General features: G+C 38.8%; 1 non-coding gene across 1 annotated transcript; it reads left to right on the top strand.

Annotated features, from left to right (window-relative positions):
- The first annotated feature begins 4,798 nt into the window (after window positions 1–4,798).
- Window positions 4,799–4,906, top strand: LOC112781199 (small nucleolar RNA R71). The gene has a single exon (XR_003191990.1). It is a non-coding gene; the product is annotated as a small nucleolar RNA R71 (small nucleolar RNA).
- The last annotated feature ends 10,909 nt before the right edge of the window (window positions 4,907–15,815 follow it).

Below are 15,815 nucleotides of genomic sequence, written 5' to 3'. Positions count from 1 at the left end.
TTTGTCATGATCATCACATTCATGTTGAAGTGCGAATGAATATCTTAGAAGCGGAATAAATTGAATTGAATAGAAAAATAGTAGTACTTTGCATTAATCTATGAGGAACAGCAGAGCTCCACACCTTAATCTATGGTGTGTAGAAACTCTACCGTTAAAAAATACATAAGTAAAAGGTTCAGGCATGGCCGAATGGCCAGCCCTCACAAAAGTCTAAGATAGCATAAAACTAATCAAAGATCCCCTAACATGATAGTAAAAAGTTCTATTTATACTAAACTAGTTACTAGTGTTTATAGAAATGAGTAAATGATGCAGAAATCCACTTCCGGGGCCCACTTGGTGTGTGCTTGGTCTGAGCTTGAAGTTTACACGTGGAGAGGTCATTCTTGGAGTTGAACGCCAGTTTGTAACGTGTTTCTGGCGTTGAACTCCACTTTGCAACTTGTTTCTGGCGCTGAACGCCAGATTGCAGCATGGAACTGTCGTTGAACGCCAGTTTACGTCGTCAATCCTTATTCAAAGTATGGACTATTAGAAAGCCTGGATGTTTACTTTCGAACGCAATTAGAAGCGTGCCATTTGGAGTTCTGTAGCTCCAGAAAATCCACTTTGAGTGCAGAGAGGTCAGAATCCAACAGCATCTGCAGTCCTTCTTCAACCTCTGAATCTGATTTTTGCTCAGGTCCCTCAATTTCAGCCAGAAAATACTTAAAATCACAGAAAAATACACAAACTCATAGTAAAGTCTAGAAATGTGATTATTAATTAAAAACTAATAAAAATATACTAAAAACTAACTAAATCATACTGAAAACTATGTAGAAACAATGCCAAAAAGCATATAAATTATCCGCTCATAACAACACCAAACTTAAATTGTTGCTTGTCCCCAAGTAACTAAAAATAAAATAGGATAAAAAGAAGAGAATATACTATAAATTCCAAACTATCAATGAAACATAGCTCTAATCAGATGAGCGGGACTTGTAGCTTTTTGCCTCTTGAATAGTTTTGGCATATCACTTTATCCATTGAAGTTCAAAATGATTGGCATCTATAGGAACTCAGAGTTCAGATAGTGTTATTGATTCTCCTAGTTCAGTATGTTGATTCTTGAACACAGCTACTTTATGAGTCTTGGCCGTGGCCCTAAGCACTTTGTTTTCCAGTATTACCACCGGATACATAAGTGCCACAGACACATAACTGGGTGAACCTTTTCAGATTGTGACTCAGCTTTGCTAAAGTCCCCAATTAGAGGTGTCCAAGGTTCTTAAGCACACTCTTCTTTTGCTTTGGACCTTGACTTTAACCGCTCAGTCTCAAGTTTTCACTTGACACCTTCACGCCACAAGCACATGGTTAGGGACAGCTTAGTTTAGCCGCTTAGGCCAGGATTTTATTCCTTTAGGCCCTCCTATCCACTGATGCTCAAAGCCTTGGATCCTTTTTATTTACCCTTGCCTTTTGGTTTTAAGGGCTACTGGCTTTTTGCTCTTGCCTTTTGGTTTTAAGAGCTTTTGGCTTTTTCTGCTTGCTTGTTCTTTTTTTTTCGCTATTTTTTCTGCAAGCTTTGTATTCACTGCTTTTTCTTTCTTCAAGAATCATTTTTATGATTTTTCAGATTATCAAATAACATGTCTCCTTGTCATCATTCTTTCAAGAGCCAACATATTTAACATTCTTAAACATCAAATTCAAAAGACATATGCACTGTTCAAGCATTCATTCAGAAAACAAAAAGTATTGTCACCACATCAAAATAATTAAACTAGTTTCAAGGATGAATTCGAAACCATGTACTTCTTGTTCTTTTGTAATTAAAACATTTTTCATTCAAGAGAGGTGATGAATTCATAGGACATTCATAACTTTAAGGCATAGACACTTAAATACTAGTGATCATGAAGACAAAAACATAAACAAACATAAAGCATAAAAATCGAAAAACAGGGAAATAAATAAACAAGGAGATTAAGGAATGAGTCCACCTTAGTGAGGGTGGCGTCTTCCTCTTCTTGAAGAACCAATGGTGCTTTTGAGCTCCTCTATGTCTCTTCCTTGTCTTTCTTGCTCCTCCCTCATAGCTCTTTGATCTTCTCTAATTTCATGGAGGATGATGGAGTACTCTTGATGTTCCACCCTTAGTTGCTCCCAATAATTGTGTGGAGGAAAATGTATCCCCTGAGGTATCTCAGGGATCTCTTGATTTGCAGTCAAATGTTCTACCACTGAGCTATAGACCCTTTAGATGAATCTCTCCATCTCCTATAACTCGGAGGTGGAAGCTTTTGTCTTTCCTTTCCTCTTTCTAGAGGTTTCTCTGGCCTTAGGTGCCATCAATAGTTATGGAAAAACAAAAAAAGCTATGCTTTTACCACACTAAACTTAGAATGTTGCTTGCCCTCGAGCAAAAGAAGAAAGAATAGAAGAAGAAGAAGAAGATATGGATGTGAGTGGTGAAGAGGTGATGGGAAAGAGTGATTGAGTTGATTGGTGAGGGGTATTTGGGGAAGAGTGATATGAAAAGGTGTGAAGAGGAGAGAAGAAAGGTAAGTGGAGATCCTGTGGGGTCCACAGATCCTGAGGTGTTTGAGGATTTCTCATCCCTTCACCTTTGAGGCGTGTAAAACGCCCTATATATGCAATCCTGGTGTTTAACGCCAGACTGCAGCATGTTTCTGGCGTTAAACGCCACTTCCATGCTTGTTTTGGGCGTTCAACGCCAGTCTGCAGCATGTTTCTGACGTTGAACGCCAGTTTTCCTTTGGGGTGCATTCCTGGCATTTAAACGCCAGAATGCTGCTTGTTTCTGGCGTTTAACGCCAGTTTCATGCTCTGTTCTGGCATTAAACGCCAGCCAGATGCTCCTTACTGGCGTTTAAACGCCAGTAAGCCCTTCCTCTAGGGTGTTCTGTTTTCAATGCTGTTTTTCATTCTGTTTTTTTATTTTTCAGTAGTTTTTGTAACTCCACATGATCATCAACCTAATAAAACATGAAATAACAAAGAGAAAATAAAATAAAAATGATTAAATAACATTGGATTGCCTCCCAACAAGCGCTTCTTTAATGTCAATAGCTTGACAGTGGGCTCTCATGGAGCCTCACAGATAATCAGAGCAAGGTTGGAACCTCCCAACACCAAACTTAGAGTTTGGTTGTGGGGGTTCAACACCAAACTTAGAGTTTGGTTGTGGCCTCCCAACACCAAACTTGGAGTTTGACTGTGGGGGCTTTGGTTGACTCTGCAGTGAGAGAAGCTTTTCATGCTTCCTCTCCATGGTTACAGAAGGAGATCGTTGAGTTTTAAACACAAGGTTATCCTCATTTAGTTGAAGGATCAATTTTCCTCTGTCTACATCAATCACAACTCTTACTGTGGCTAGGAAGGGTCTTCCTAGGATGATGGATTCATCCTCCTCCTTCCCAGTATCTAGGATTATGAAATCAGCAGGGATGTAAAGGTCTTCAACCTTTACTAACATGTCCTCTACTAGTCCATAAGCCTGCTTTCTTGAGTTGTCTGCCATCTCTAGTGAGATTCTGGCAGCTTGTACCTCAAAGATTCCCAGTTTCTCCATTACAGAGAGGGGCATGAGGTTTATCCCTGACCCAAGGTCATATAGAGCCTTCTCAAAGGTCATAGTGCCTATGGTACAAGGTATTAAGAACTTTCCAGGATCCTGTTTCTTCTGAGGCAATGTCAGTTGATCCAGATCACTTAGTTCATTGGTGAGCAAGGGAGGTTCTTCTTCCCAAGTCCCATTACCAAATAATTTGGCATTCAGCTTCATGATTGCACCAAGGTACTTGGTAACTTGCTCTTCAGTAACATCTTCACTCTCTTCAGAGGAAGAATACTCATCAGAGCTCATGAATGGCATAAGGAGGTTCAATGGAATCTCTATGGTCTCTAGATGAATCTCAGATTCCTTTGGTTCCTCAGAGGGAAACTCCTTATTGATCACTGGACGTCCCAGGAGGTCTTACTCACTGGGGTTCATGTCCTCTCCCTCCCTTGTAGGTTCGGCCATAATGATTAATTCAATGGCCTTGTACTCTCCTTTTGGATTTTCTTCTGTATTGCTTGGGAGAGTACTAGGAGGGATTTCGGTGATCCTTTTACTCAGCTGGCCCACTTGTGCTTCCAGATTTCTAATGGAAGACCTTGTTTCATTCATGAAACTTAAAGTGGCCTTAGATAGATCAGAGACTATGTTTGCTAAGCTAGATGGATCCTGCTCAGAACTCTCTGTCTTTCGCTGAGTAGATGATGGAAAAGGCTTGCTATTAAACCTGTTTCTTCCACCATTGTTAAAGCCTTGTTGAGGATTTTGTTGATCCTTCCATGAGAGATTTGGGTGATTTCTCCATGAGGGATTATAGGTATTTCCATAGGGTTCACCTATGTAATTCACCTCTGCTATTGCAGGGTTCTCAGGATCATAAGCTTCTTCCTCAGAAGATGCCTCTTGAGTACTATTGGATGCAGCTTGCATTCCATTCAGACTTTGAGAAATCATATTGACTTGCTGAGTCAATATTTTATTTTGAGCCAATATGGCATTCAGAGTATCAATTTCAAGAACTCCCTTCTTCTGAGGCATCCCATTACTCACAGGATTCCTCTCAGAAGTGTACATGAACTGGTTATTAGCAACCATGTCAACGAGTTCTTGAGCTTCTACAGGCGTTTTCTTTAGGTGAATGGATCCACCTACAGAAGTATCCAATAACATCTTAGCTAATTCAGACAGACCATCATAGAATATATCCAGGATGGTCCATTCTGAAAGCATGTCAGAAGGACACTTTTTGGTCAGTTGCTTATATCTCTCCCAAGCTTCATAAAGGGATTCAGCTTCTTTCTGTCTGAAGGTTTGAACATCAACTCTAAGCTTACTCAGCTTTTAAGGAGGAAAGAACTTGGCTAAGAAAGTCGTGACCAGCTTATCCCAAGAGTTCAGGCTATCTTTGGATTGAGAGTCTAACCACACTCTAGTTCTGTCTCTTACAGCAAACGGGAAAAGCATAAGCTTGTAGACCTTGGGATCAACCCCATTGGTCTTAACAGTATCACAGATCTGCAAGAATTTAGTTAAGAACTGAAAAGGATCTTCGGATGGAAGTCAACAAAACTTGCAGTTCTGCTGCATCAGAGAAACTAATTGAGGTTTCAGCTCAAAATTGTTTGCTCCAATGGCAGGAATGGAGATGCTTCTTCCATGTAAATTGGAATTAGGTGTAGTAAAGTCACCAAGTATCCTCCTTATATTATTGTTGTTAGGTTCGGCTGCCATCTCCTTTTCTTGTTCGAAAATTTCAGTAAGGTTGTCTCTGGATTGTTGTAATTTAGCTTCTCTTAGTTTCCTCTTCAGAGGCCTTTCAGGTTCTGGATCAGCTTCAACAAGAATGCCCTTTTCCTTGTTCCTGCTCATATGAAAGAGAAGAGAACAAAAAAAGAAGAGGAATCCTCTATGTTACAGTAAAGAGGTTCCTTATTGTTAGTAGAAGAAGAAAGGGAATAAGAGTGAAGAAGAATGGATAATCCAAACACAAGGGTGAGGATAGGAGCAGAGATATGAGATGAAGAGAAGTGTTAGTAAGTAATTAAATAAATAGAAGAAGATGAGAGAGAGAAGTTTTCGAAAATAATTTTTGAAAAGGAGTTGATGATTTTCGAAAATTAAAGGGGAAATAGAATTAAAATTAAAATTTAAAACAATTAATTAATTAAAAAGAATTTTTGAAAAAGAGGGAGGTATTTTCGAAAATTAGAGAGGGAAGAGTAGTTAGGTGGTTTTGAAAAAGATAAGAATCAAATAAAAAGTTAAGTGGTTAATGGAAAGAGATTTTGAAAATCAAATTTTGAAAAGATAAGATTGAAATTTGAAAAAGATATGATTGAAACAAAAAGATATGATTGATTGAAACTTATTTTGAAAAAGATTTGAAAAAGAAATTTAAAAAGATTTGATTTTTAAAATTAAAGTTGATTACTTGACTAAGAAGAAACAAAAAGATATGATTTTAAAATTTAAAGATTGAACCTTTCTTACTAGGCAAGTAACAACTTAATATTTTTGAATCAATCACATTAAATGTTAGTAACTAATTCGAAAATCATGAGCTAAAAAAAAGATTTTTGAAAATTAATTTGAAAAATTTTCGAAAATATTAGAAAGAAATTTTGAAAAAGATTTGAAAAAGATAGAATTTTTAAATTGAAAATTTGATTTGACTCATAAGAAACAACTTGATTTTAAAATTTTTTTTTGAAAAAGTTAACTCAAATTTTCGAATTTGATGAGAAGAAAAAAGGAAAGATATTTTTGAATTTTTAATGAAGAAAGAAAAAAAATAAAACGTCATTTTTGTGTTTTTCTCTTTTCTTTTTGGATCAAAACAAAGAATGCATGCAAGAACACTATGAATGTCAAGATGAACACCAAGAACACTTTGAATGTCAAGATGAATATCAAGACTTATTTTTGAAAATTTTTTTAAGAAAAGAAAAATATGCAAGACACCAAACTTAGAAATTTTCAATAATTAGACAATAACAAATTGAAAATGCATATGAAAAACAAGAAAAGACACAAAACAAGAAAATGTCAAGATCAAACAAGAAGACTTACAAGAACAACTTGAAGATCATGAAGAACACTATGAATGCATGAATTTTCAAAAAATGCATAAATTTTTTAGAAAAAATGCAATTGACACCAACTTAAAAATTGACTCTAGACTCAAACAAGAAACATCAAAAATATTTTTTATTTTATAATTTTATTAATTTTTTTAGATTTTTGTATATTTTTAATTTTTTTTTTGAAAACCTATAGGGAAAAGGAAGCAATGAATTCAAAGTCCTCAATCAAGATTCCAGGAATCATACCAGGTTAGTCTAAAGCTTGATGGCCAGCCAAACTTCAGCATACCATTTTGAAACTTTAGAATTCATTCTTAAAAATTTTAAAATAATTTTCAAAAACAAAGGAAAAATTTTTTTTTGAAAGATTTTTGAAGAATTTTTTTGTATTTTTCGAGATTTAAGAAATAAAAACAAAAAGGTTAAGATTAAAATAAAGTTACCTAATCTGAGCAACAAGATGAACCGTCAGTTGTCCAAACTCGAACAATCCCCGGCAACGGCGCCAAAAACTTGGTGTTGTTGCCGGATCAAAAACATGGCACTGTTGTATCTGGAAACAAATGTGAAATAAGTCCCCGGCAACGGCGCCAAAAACTTGGTGTGCGAAATAGTGATCATTCCATTCCTTGGTAACGGCGCTAAAAACTCAATACGCACGTTCATGATCTTATATCTGTTTCACAACTTCGTACAACTAACCAGTAAGTGCACTGGGTCGTCCAAGTAATAAACCTTACGTGAGTAAGGGTCGATCCCACGGAGATTGTCGGCTTGAACCAAGCTATGGTCACCTTGTAAATCTCAGTCAGGCGGATTAAATTGTATTAAGAAATTATAGTGGATGAAAATTAAATAAAATATAAAATAGGATAGTGGTACTTATGGAATTCATTGGTGAGAATTTCAGATAAGCGTATAGAGATGCTTTCGTTCCTCTGATCTCTGCTTTCCTGCTGTCTTCATCCAATACTTCCTACTCCTTTCCATGGCAAGCTTTATGTAGGGCATCACCGTTGTCAATGGCTACATCCCATCCTCCTGTGAAAATGGTCCAATGCGCTGTCACTGCATGGCTAATCATCTGTCGGTTCTCGATCATACTGGAATAGGATTTACTATCCTTTTGCGTCTGTCACTACGCCCAGCACTCGCGAGTTTGAAGCTCGTCACAGCCATCCCTTCCCAGATCCTACTTGGAATACCACAGACAAGGTTTAGACTTTTCGGATCTCAGGAATGGCCATCCATGGGTTCTAACTTATACCACGAAGACGCTAATAACTCGGACTCAGTCCCCTGTATTAGATATCCAAGAGATATCCATTCAATCGAAGGTAGAACGGAAGTGGTTGTCAGGCACGCGTTCATAGGGGAATGATGATGACTTTGTCACGATCATCACATTCATGTTGAAGTGCGAATGAATATCTTAGAAGTGGAATAAGTTGAATTGAATAGAAAAACAGTAGTACTTTGCATTAATCTTTGAGGAACAGCAGAGCTCCACACCTTAATCTATGGTGTGTAGAAACTCTACTGTTGAAAAATACATAAGTGAAAGGTTCAGGCATGGCCGAATGGCCAGCCCTCACAAAAGTCTAAGATAGCATAAAACTAATCAAAGATCCCCTAACATGATTGTAAAAAGTTCTATTTATACTAAACTAGTTACTAGGGTTTACATAAATGAGTAAATGATGCAGAAATCCACTTCTGGGGCCCACTCTGTGTGTGCTTGTGCTGAGCTTGAAGTTTACACATGGAGAGATCATTCTTGGAGTTGAACGCTAGTTTGTAACGTGTTTCTGGCGTTGAACTCCACTTTGCAACTTGTTTCTGGCGCTGAATGCCAGATTGCAGCATGGAACTGGCGTTGAATGCCAGTTTACGTCATCAATCCTTATTCAAAGTATGAACTATTATATATTTCTGGAAAGCCCTGGATGTCTATTTTCCAACGCATTTAGAAGCGCGCCATTTGGAGTTCTGTAACTTTAGAAAATCCACTTTGAGTGCAGGGAGGTCAGAATCCAACAGCATCTGCAGTCCTTCTTCAACCTCTGAATCTGATTTTTGCTCAGGTCCCTCAATTTCAGCCAGAAAATACCTGAAATCATAGAAAAACAAAAAAACTCATAGTAAAGTCCAGAAATGTGATTTGTAATTAAAAACTAATAAAAATATACTAAAAACTATGTAGAAACAATGCCAAAAAGCGTATAAATTATCCGCTCATCAGTGGACAACCTTGTAACTACCAACAAGCCCCACCCTGTGCCTATAGACCATCCTCTCAACATAACTTTGAACCACCACACTCACAAGCTCCTTTTCACCATTCACCATCATACGATCTTTATTTACCCAAATTCCAATCCAATTACTACCAAACACCACCACTTCCCTATGTACCATGTCCAAATCCATCACCTCGAGAATCACAGGCTCGCCTCAAGGAAACAGTAGATCAACTTCATACAACCCTTCATCAGCTGGAGCAAGCAATATATCAATTATCTTCCAGACGTTTAGACACTCAAGGAACTCCAATAGCTTTATGTGGAGAATCTAATGACAAACGTAGCATGAAGGAGACACTAGAAACCCCAATGGGCAGTAATGAGCATAACTTTGTTTTGGAACAATTGGAAGAAGCTCAAATTATCCAAGAAGAAGAAGTACTGGTCGAAGATTTAGGAGATGCTGAACCTTCATGGGAATCCAGAGTTGTGAAAAATTCCGTCAAGGACATTACAATTGATGCTAAGGAGGATAGTGCACGACCCCCAAAGCAGGTATTTTATGAAGAACTAGACGGAATAACCCAAGACGCAAGTTTCCTTGATGATGATAGTCTCAAGTCAAGTTCTCCTAGTAATGAACTTGCATTCGCAAGTGAATTCTCTGAGATTGAAGAACCTTATCCAAGTGAATACGAAGATGATGTCGAGGTAGATTTTTCTCAACCTCCAACTTATGACTTGAGTGATGCGGAAGATGTCGAAGACTTTGATCAAGACGTGGTTGCATTTGAAGAAGTTTGCAAGGAAGTGGAGGAATTCGCAGAAGATTACAAGGGAGTAGAACTTACAGAACCACTGGAAACACCTATCCCAAGGCCATTACCACCCAATACAAGCTTCAAGTGGGTACAATCCTTAACCTTTAACTTTATTTTCCCACTTGAATATGGTTTGCTTGAAACAGATGGCCAGCTTAGAGCTCTCTGTGGCTTTCAGAGTAAGAGGGAAATGGCTCGTACTCAGAGCTGGTGCACAAGGTTCAATAAGGTTCCACGCTTCAACTCGAAGTGCACGGATTGGTATCATGTTCAATTGAATGGATCTCGGAAAACGTTTGGTCATCTTGGTGAGAATCTAATTTCTAAACCGCCCGGATGGAAAAATATAGATCAAGACAAAGGCGGATTTAAAAGCAAAGTTTAGGATCCTGGAAAATATTCTGATATTCGTCACCCCGGAAACCTGAAAATCTGTGTGAAGCTGCTCAGAAGCTTTACATGCCTAGTTTGGGACCCCGGAGGTTGTTGGCATTCCAAACATTGGTGGAGATTTCTGGATGAATTTAAGCATAAGCCACCATAACAGGAAGCTCATCCAATGTCCAACTTAAGGACTTTAACTAAAAGTGCTAGGTGGGAGACAACCCACCATGGTATGGTCGTTTCTTTTTCAGTCTTATTTCATGTTGTTTATTTTTATATTATATTATTTTTGATTGAACCTGAATATTATTCATTAACATTGTATACTGCATATCTGCATAATTGCAAAATTGCATAATTGCATAAAAAAAGGTAGCGTGTGCGACGCGACCGCATTGCTCACGCGCTCGCATCAGTTATGAAACTACCCCCCACGCGTCTGCGTCAATCACACGAACGTGTGATCTGGAAATCGGCGTAAAAATCAAACGCCCAGAAATCTGGGCTGGAATCGTTCGGCTGGTGTGCATTTAGCACAAAACAGCCCACGCGTTCGCGTCCCTGACGTGACCGCGTCACCTACGAAACATCCATCCCACGCAAAAGCGTGAGCGACGCGTTCGCGTCGCGAGGATATTGTGGCACCCCAATGGAGACAGAGAGTTGCGCTGAAACGACGCTGGAATCGTGCGTTTAGCACAATTTCCAGCGATGCAATCGCGTGCCTCACGCGACCGCGTCATTCATCCTTATACCCATTCCAAGCGATCGCGTCAACCCCACTCCACCCTAGCCACGCGACCGCGTGCCCCACTCGTTCGCGTGGATTCAAATTCACTAATCCCCAGTGACGCGAAACCCTACCCGTCGCGCCCCCCAGTCTCCTTCTTCTTCCTTTCTTCTCTGCAATCCACCCCCCAACCACCACCACTCCCAGCCGATCACCTCCGACCGCCACAACACCCTCAACCACCCGGCCACGACCGCGACACCACCCACACCCCCCTCCTTCTCCCCTCCCCCTTCTCCTCCCTTTTCTTTCCCCCACTCCGCCACTGCCCCTCACCCCCGCGGCCAGCCACCGCCACCGCGATAGCACCGTCGCACCTCCCACCATCTTACCCTACCGCACAACCCTCGAACCCCCCTTCCCCTCCCTGTACCCCAACCCTAACCCAGCACCACCAAACCATCCCTGCCGCCACCACGGTTCACCACCGCGTTCCCGCTACTACCACCACACCCCCGCCATCTCTCTGTTCCCTACTTTCATTCATACGCCTACCAGGTTCCGCCGAACGCCATTTTTCCTTCATTCGTAGTTAGTTGCATTTTTTTCAGTTTATGTTTGAATTTAGGCTAGTTAGAGATGCATGTTTGTAGTGGATTCTAGGTGGTTAGGTAGCTAGGATGTGGTTAGTGGATTTAGGCCTGATAATTGCGCTGTACTTGCTGTTTGTTTTACATATTCTGCAATTCTGTTCTGCCTGTGATGTTAGTATTGTTCATATGATTTTCTTACTGCTCATGCTGCTATTGAGACTGCTCTTTCATGATCATATTATTTATGTCTATTTGCAGCTTTATTTTAATTTATATGAACTATTCTGCTTACTGTTTATTACCCGAGAACATCCAATTTTAGCCGGAATGCTGCCCAATTTTCTATAAATTGTTTTGATTTTCATTCTTGTTTTGGTTTTGGCAATTTGAATTTGGCATTCCTTAGCTTTTCTAAATCACTTCATGAATGCACGGGCCAGCATTCTCATTCCTTTCGTTTCCTGGTTAATAAATTGCACTTTTGATGATTCAATTTTACTTTTTTCTATATCTATATGAATCATCAACAACCTGATTTCCTTGCTTGAATATGAGTTGACTTTTTTTTAAAAAATTGTGAAATTCTTGTTACTTAGAAACCGATTCTCAATGCCACTTACTTCAAGTTTCTTTTTACTAACTCACTGATTTCCGATTTCTAACCTCTTTTTCAAATTTAACCACTTTTAACTTGCTAAACTTACCTCTTTGCTTTTTAACTAACTCCTTCAACTTTTTACTTCATGGGATGATTATTATTTTTCCTAAGTAACAGGTATTTTACTTATAACATATTTTGGATTGTAATTTCTCATCTCAACTTTTTAACTCCAAAACACTCCAAAATGCACAATTATTCAACTCATTTCATTATTCTACTACTCCTTTGCCACTATGTGCTTATCTTGTTATTTGCCTACTTATTTTCCTGCTTTTATTATATCCTAGATTTTTGTTTTTCAGGATGTCTGACCCTCAATGAAAGGGAAAAGGAAAGGCAACAACTGGCAAGCAGAAAAGAGGTGAATCCTCTATGTCCATCCTGGACATCATGCATGATGACTCCTAGCGGAAAAAGCACTTTACCCCACAGGAGAAGGCTGACCAGCTCCTCCCTGCCAATGATCCCATTAAGTTTGCAAACCGATACTGTGAGTTGAAGTATCCCATGTTTGCCACCTCTAGAAATCTGTACCTGGAGAGGACTTTGAAAATTCGAGAAGAACTACAGCAGTACACCTCCGATCAGATCAAACAAAGAGGCTGGTTCTTCTTGGAGAGAAATTTGACTGAGGTCAATGCTTCTTGGGTAAGAGAGTTTTACTGCAACTATTTCAAGACTTCCCTGGATGCAGTGCACCTCAGAGGGAAATAGATATTGGTAACTGAGGAAGCCATTGAGGATATTCTGCGCCTTCAGCCTAAGTCCGATCAGCCGGACGGTTACCAAAAGGCTGAAGAGGACATGCGCTTTATGCGATTTGACTGGGATGCTGTCAAGGAGAGGATAGCCCTTGACCCTACTGTCCCATGGGTCATGGGTAAGAACACCACCATGCCTAAAGGAATCAAGTGAATATACTTGAATGATGAGGCTCGGCTCTGGCACCAGATCCTGAGTAACTTTATTATGCCGAGCGCTCATGAGACAGAGCTGCCTGCCACTATGATCATCCTTCTATGGTGTGTGCTGGAGGGTAAGGACCTGTATCTGCCTCATTTCATCCGGCACTATATGGTCACCCAGCTAGGCCGTCGAGCTGACGTGCCTTGGGAGGATGCTGATGAGAAGCCACCTGTTGCGGACTGCAAGAAGATCATTCCTCACAGCAGGAACTTTCTGGCTTTAGGCTACAGACCTCCATTCTTTACTTCTTCTGATGATACAGCCACACCTTCAGCTGCCCCCTCTTCTTCCACTGCTGCACCAGCCCCACCCACTGCACCTCCAGCTGCTCCTGAGCCTATCTACCATTTGGTGCATCGACTCTTCGCCCGCTTGGATCGTATGGAGCGTCGCAATAAGCAACGCTATGAGCACGTCAAATTGATGATCCGATCTGGCGGCGACATCCCCTCCGAGCCTGACACCCCTTCTGATACATCTGAGGTGGAGGAGGACGATCACGAGGAGGAGACACCTACCCAGGCTACACAGGCAGGACCGGAGTAGGCTGCACCACAGCAGGAGGTGCCACACCAGATTCAGGCCACAGATCTAGAGATTTCTATCCAGTCAGAGCCTCTTCTACAGTAGACAGATCCTCCTACGCTCATCCAGTCTGGAGATCCTCAGGCCACCACAGAGACTTCAGCAGCCCATCCTTCCAGTGATGACATTCCTTCACACCCAGCTTGAGTGAGCATCGATGACGATGCTTTATTTTAAGTGTGGGGAGGTCGCCATCTCTGGCGTATTTTTTTGGTGAACCATTACAGACTCATTTATTTTATTTTGGTTATTTTTCTGTATTTTTATCTTTATTTTTATTTTTATCTTTCAGTACTTATACATTATTCTTTTCATGTGTTTTTACTCTATTTTCTGCATTTTGTACTTTAGTTCATATTTTAGCCATTTAGTTTAGTTTGCAATTCTAAACTTATTAGTTATAGAATATGTGGATTAATTAGTATAGTTTACCCTTTTAGCATATGATAGTTTGGTTTAAATTGAAAATAAAAAAGAAGTAAACTAGAGACTTTAACATAATCAAAAACAATCCACACACCTTGTATATAGAACATAACATGTTAGTTAGTTAACAACATTTCATCAAGGAGGAACACTAAAACTTTAAAGCCACCCAAAAAAAAATTTTACATTGAGAATAATGGGAACTCTTAATTTCTACTTGCATGACATATATAACTGATATCTGATTTTTGAGCTAGAGAACATACAGCCTGTGAGTTTTGAGCTTAATTGTATGGTTACATTCAAACCATAATTTTTATTCCTGTGTGTTTTGCCCTTCTTTTTATTCCGATGTTCTTTGCTTTGTTTTAATCTATATGTTCAATATAGAATATAGATACATACTAAGAGATGATTGAGGCCATTGCTTGAAAAATTTGCTCACTTATCCCAAATTAGCCTACCTTTTACATCACCCTTGTTAGCCCCCTTGAGCTTTTAAACCCATCTTGTTCTATAAACCACATTACTAGCCTTAAGCAGAAAAACAAGATAAAATCCCAAGTTGAATCGTTGGTTAGCTTAAGAGAGAAATTGTGTATCGTTTAAGTGTGGGGAACTTTATGGGAACATGGATGATAGAAACAAAGGTAGAAAGTTAAAAAGAATAAAGATGTTTCAAAATAAAAAAATTTGGGAAGCATGCTCATGTGAAATAAAAACAATTGAATTATCATGTGCATTAAAAAATATATATATATATATATATATATATATATTTTATTTTCGGTATTTAATTAAGGGGATAAAAAAAATTTCCCAATTGCAAAATACAAAGAATCAATGCACATGGGATAAAATTTAAGTTAATGCATGAGCTTGCAATACAAAGTGAGAAAAGTTGGGCAAATAGGTTAAGAAACTTTGAATTACAAAATATGTATGTTAGGTGAGATCTTAGACTAGTCAAAGATTCACTTATTAGCTCACTTAGCCTTATACATACACCCTTACCTTTACCTTGGCCCCATTACAACCTTGAAAAAGACCTCATAATTTTTGTATGTCTGTATTCTATAATTGTTGATTGGTTAGATGAAGAACAAAGTTATAGGAAGTAAGGATAAAAAGAAGAATAGAGTGATTAACCCAATAAACACTGAGTGACTAGAGAGTAAACACAAAATCCAGTGAGGGTTCAATAGCTCATCACCATATATCTCTGTTTTAATTGTTAATTGTCTTGCAAGTTTGAAAAATATTTTTACCCATCTCAATTGTAAAAGTGCTTTAACATTATCTAGGGTTTGGCTATGCATATATGATTCCTTGAGAATGTGAATTAATTTAACTATATGTAAGTTTCATATACAAGTGAATAACAATTAGAATTGCATGATGCATTTAGGTAGTTACATTTAGAATAGATAGCATTGCATGAGATTCCACCACTTTAACCTTACCTTATTCTTTATCTTGGATTAGCATGAGGACATGCTATTGTTTAAGTGTGGGGAGGTTGATAAACCCATATTTTATGATATATATTGTGCTCAATTCAAGAGATTTATTCAATCCTTCACCTACTTATTCATGTAAATTGCATGGTTTTACTTTTCCTTCCTTATTATGTGATATATGTGAAATACATGCTTCCTATGCTTTGAAATTATTTATTTTAATCACCCTTTATTACCATTCGATGCAGTGATTTGTGTGTTGAGAAGTTTCAGATCTTCTAAGGCATGA

The sequence above is a fragment of the Arachis hypogaea genome, chromosome 19 (assembly GCF_003086295.3).
Source record: "Arachis hypogaea cultivar Tifrunner chromosome 19, arahy.Tifrunner.gnm2.J5K5, whole genome shotgun sequence".
Lineage (NCBI taxonomy): Eukaryota > Viridiplantae > Streptophyta > Magnoliopsida > Fabales > Fabaceae > Arachis > Arachis hypogaea.
Note: the sequence above shows the minus strand (reverse complement) of the source record. Positions and strands in the feature narration are given on the sequence as shown.